We start from the raw sequence: 5,115 nt of genomic DNA, 5'->3' as shown, positions 1-5,115 counted from the left end.
TCCCCTTTTTCCAAACTAAATAAATGCCTTATACACGTGTAAGGAATCTTTATATATATATAAATAAATAAAAGAAAATGCTTTTATTGCATCTGTTTATGTTCCAATGTGGCAAAAGCTATATCCTTTAAAAATAAGGTGGAGTCCCCTTAATGCATTTGTCATGCCTACATTTTTAAAACTTATAGATGCCAAGGAAACAAATTGAATGACATGTTACCTGACTGAAAAATTTCCTGTTCAGTCTGAAGCATTATTCATCCCTTGGATGGGATGGTTTTCGTTCCTAGATGCTGCATGACACCCTTCCAGTTTCCCTTTGTCCATGCAGAGCTCTGTTGACCCGTCTCCGTTCTCTGCTGTGCGAGGATTATAGTCAAAATGAGTTGGGGCATGTGTGGGATAGGCCAAGGTTGACAGATATGCATTGCCTCTCTCTGGCTCTGTGGCATGTATGTGAAGAAGATAATACAGCCTTGGATTCCACTGTGTCCCCATGTTTATCCTGAGGTACCCTTCCTAATACAAGGGCTCTAGTAGTGCAGTGCTGCTGAGGAGGTGGAAGGGTTTGAGTTGCTAGACTCCAACTTAATACAGAGGCATTAAGCTTCCCTTCTGAGACCCATGGTTCACCCAGGACCCTCTTTGTTTAGAGGCAACTTTTTTGGAATAGGGGAGCAAACTCCTCCCTCCCCAGTGGAAAAAGGAGAAGCTTCTCAAAGCCCTCTGAGATTTAATAGTCCAGGGTTTTCTATGAGGAGGAGGGCATGATCTGGTCCATTATTTGGAAACAGTGTTTAACATGGAGGTTGTAACAAAACTGCATTGGCAGCTAGCTGTGCTATCCAGAGGCAGTGCTTCATGATATTTAGCCTTAAAAGCTATTTTAAGTCTGGTGGGGGGGGGGGGCCCCCCCCCCCCCCCCCCCAACATGTCTATCCTTTCATTAGTTTTTGGTCTCTGTTGTTTTCCCCTACCTTGCATTTTTCTCCAGTACTCTCATCTGTTTTGTATCAGGCTTTGCAGCCATTACTGTATTGCATGCTGCTTGCTGCTGACTTTATTTTGCTTTTCCCTTCCCTTTGGATGCAGTTTATCTGTAAAATACACATGAAGCCTCTGACCTGTGTCTTGAATTGTATTTGTTGGCAAAACAGCAACATTCAAAGGATATTCCCAGTCATCTTTGGTTTACACTTGAACTCCATTAGTCAGAAACTTCTCAGTTGGGTGTGGTAGAAGGCAGCACTGGAATTTGGCTGCTGGAGCTGGATATGCCCACTTCCATTTAAGTGTGCCAAGTCATTCCGCAGCCTGATGAAGGGTGTTTGTGCCCGAAATCTTGCTAAGAAGAATTTTTCCAACTAATTTGAGTTAGTCTAATAAAAGATATCAGATTTACCCAAAGAACCTTGCCTGCGAACTCAGTATAAGAACAGAAGGCTATTAGGAGTATGGAAAACAACTGCCCTACGCAGCGTATCTACCCTTTTTAAAATGTAACTTAAATCCCACTTTGTTGCTTCCCCCCCTTCTTCCCTATCATGTGCCATAATCCATCTCCTTCTCCTGAATTTTGAAAAAATGAGACTAATTTTTGCTAATTTTTGGAAACTGTCACTACTTGTGGACTAAAATATTCCCTGTTCTTCCTTCTCCAGTATGGCTTTATGAATTTCACATTTATTTTTGTTGAAATTATTTAATCATAGGGCTACAGATGGATGAAGCTAGAGTTTATATACGATGCTAGTGAAGTATTTATCTTGTTTAGGACCCTGATTCACAATGGTCTCATTCACTTGAAGTTAATGGAGTTATACAGATGTAAATACCAGTGTAAATGAGATCAGGGTTAGATCCCTGGCCTATTAAGGGACTCAGAGCTCAATGAAGTCACTGGAAAGATTCCTATTGATTGCCCTGGGCAATAGAACAAGCACTAGTATCTTGGATTAATAGGGACTTTCCTCATGGAAGTCTGTTTGCCAGTGGGCCACTTACCAGTTGTTATGCAAAGGCATATTATAAGGGTCACATTGAGAAGTCATGGCAGATTTCACTGAGGAGAGGGCTCTTTCTGGGATCTGTCCTCTTGTGACAAGAGGCAACATGGGGGGAAAAGAGGAAAAGGCTTCCTCTCTAACTATGCTCTCAGTCCAGTGCTTTAAGAAAGAGAACGACCCTTTATTTTCATTCATCAACTGATCTCATGTAGAGAATTAAAATAACTAGTGTGGTTAGAGGCTCCTCTGACTTTTGATTTTTACCATTGAGAAGTTGGGAGCTGTCATCTTATAAGTAAAACAAGCAGAAAAACATCCCATGTTTTCAGTTCTCTATTCCAGCATTGTTATAATGCAAAGAAAATGAACTTACAGGACTTTTGCTCAGTGCTGCAACTTTGGTAATTATATCCAAGGTATAAAGTAGCACAAGCTGGTGTTTAATCATTCATTCATTAGTGCTGAGTGGTTTGTGCCTGAAAGACAAATAGAGGGTAGGAAATTGTGTCAGCCCATCTCAGAGGACTACCCTTAAGATATTTTGGACAAGGACAGCATATGTTCTGGTCTTCTTTGTGTTACAACTTCATCAGCTTTGGAACGCAGCTGCTCCTGCCACTGTCGCTGCCACCAGTTTTGGAAAAATAGCTGCCCTTGGAGCATCTATCTGAAATCTTGCAGCTGCTATTGTTTTTTTCAATTAGTATAATACCGTCAGAGAAGAGCCGAACAACTGTAAAGAAGTAGAGCTGCACTCCACTGTAGAAGTGCCAGAGCCTACTGTGTTGCATAAGCTTCCTGTGATTTGTGTACTGCACATCAACTGCTTATTATGTAGTCCAAGAGTGTCTAGAAGCTTCAATCAAGATAGATCAAGATCTTTATTATTACAAGTTACTAGGATCTGAGACTTCACACACACACGTTTATATGCACACACACACAGATAATGGATAATTGTCAGTTTAGGATATTGCCAGTAGAAATAAGAAAATGTTAATACTTTTATATCCTGTGTACAGTTCTTGCCATCCATGTTCAAGAAACTGGAGCAGATGCAGAGAGAGGGTCCTAGGCTGATCAGAAGAATATAGGGTCTAGCATAGAAGAGGAGACTAAAAGAGCTTGTCTTGTTTAGACTAGCAAACAGGAGGCCTGGAAGGGGACATGATTGCTCCCTATAAATATATCAAGAGGGTAAGCATCAGGGAAGGAAAAGAACTACTTAAAATAAAAGAGAATGCTGGCCTAGACATAGGTGCTGACTGTGGGTGCTCCAGGGCTCAAGCACCCACTGAAAAAATTAGCAGGTGCTCAGCACCCATGAACCACGCAGACCCTGGTTTCCCAATAAGAGTCCAGAGGCAATCTGGGAGAAGTTCATGTGCCAGGAGGAGCCTGCTCTTATTAGCCTGGGGCTGGCCAGGAAATTTAAGAACAAGCTGGAAGAAGACTGGCTTTTGGCTTCCCCCGGAGTGGGGAGAGCACAGGAGCAGGGAGCTGTGCAACCCATGTGGAGACACAGGACCAAGACAGCTGAACAAAGGAGCTGGAAGGGGAATACCCAGTGAGGACCAGACCAACCCGGGAAAGAGAAAGCTAAGTGAAGTGGGTGGCTGGGATCCTAAGGGCTAGGTAGTCAGACCAGGGGCAGGCAGAGAAGAGATCCGAACCCCGAGACCCACTGGCGCCCACCAACAAAAACCGAAGTTGGCACCCGTGGGCACAGAAACAAATAGGTATAAACTGGGCAGGAATAAATGTTGGCTGTAAATTAGGAAGTATCTAACCATCAGAAAGGTGAGGTTCTGGAACGGCCTTCCAATAGGAGAAATGCAGGCAAGAAGCCTTAATAATTTTTCAGTGGAGCTTGATCAGTTTTTGTAAAAAGGATTATGTGATGTGGCACCTATGGTAGGAGGGAAATGACCTCTCACTTAGGAGGTGCCTTCCAGGCCTATGTTCTGATTTTCTATTATAGGAGCACCATCATAACTTGCTTCTGTTTAAAATTTTACCAGCAATTTTATTATAAAGCTTGAGTTATGGCAAGTGAAAAATGTGTTAATTAGTATGAACTGTGCAGGCACACCACATCAGATCCTAGACTCCTCGGTTTTCTTAATAGGGTCAAGACCCATCAATACTTTGATGGGAGGCCATCATACCCTTTAGGAAATGAAGTTAGTGGTTGGTGTTACCAACTGACCATTTTCTTTCGAGATAGTGTTGAACCAGAACATCAGCTTGGTCTTATGTGATGCAGGGCTCGGGGGTCGATGATATGTTTCATGTGAAGTGCTTAACAAATCTCTGGTCATCTGAAGTCATGGAAGATCTTGGGATATTTCTGCAAAGATATGGAATTTTTTCTACCTTCTACCTCCCAAGTGGTTGCCTTTTAGAGGTGTATCAGTAATCTTGTCTATACACATTTTGGGAATAACTTTGAGATCCTAAACAGCTATTAAGTACCTTTCCAAATCAAAGCCAAAATCTCTACCAAACCCCTCATTTTTTAACATTGGAAAGGTGCAGATAGAAGTGCAGCTCCCCAGTCTAACTCATGGTGTTTCTCAGAAAGTGCCATGAATTAGACCACTCCTCCAATCCAACAGACGTTAGCTGTTGGGTTTTAGATTCATAGATTCATAGATGCTAGGGTCGGAAGGGACCTCAATAGATCATTGAGTCCGACCGCCTGCATAGGCAGGAAAGAGGGCTGGGTCTAGATGACCCCAGCTAGATGCCTATTTAACCTCCTCTTGAAGACCCCCAGGGTAGGGGAGAGCACCACCTTCCTTGGGAGCCCATTCCAGACCTTGGCCACTCGAACTGTGAAGAAGTTCTTCACAATGTCCAGTCTAAATCTGCTAGCTTGTGACCATTATTTCTTGTAACCCCCGGGGGCGCCTTGGTGAATAAAACCTCACCAATTCCCTTCTGTGCCTCCGTGATGAACTTATAGGCAGCCACAAGGTCGCCTCTCAACCTTCTCTTGCGGAGGCTGAAGAGGTCCAGGTGCCCCAGTCTCTCCTCATAGGGCTTGGCCTGCAAGCCCTTAACCATACGAGTGGCCCTTCTCTGGACCCTCTCCAGGTTATCCACA

General features: G+C 43.3%; 1 protein-coding gene across 6 annotated transcripts in view; it reads left to right on the top strand.

Annotated features, from left to right (window-relative positions):
* The window catches only part of LOC102378731 (A-kinase anchor protein 2), a 265,411-nt gene that overhangs the window by 150,256 nt on the left and 110,040 nt on the right, over nucleotides 1–5,115 (top strand). The gene's annotated exons all lie outside the window — the stretch shown is intronic.

This window comes from Alligator sinensis, unplaced genomic scaffold, assembly GCF_000455745.1.
Source record: "Alligator sinensis unplaced genomic scaffold, ASM45574v1 scaffold371_2, whole genome shotgun sequence".
Classification (NCBI taxonomy): domain Eukaryota; kingdom Metazoa; phylum Chordata; order Crocodylia; family Alligatoridae; genus Alligator; species Alligator sinensis.
The sequence above is the reverse complement of the archived record's forward strand: the minus strand, read 5'-3'. Positions and strand labels throughout refer to the sequence as shown.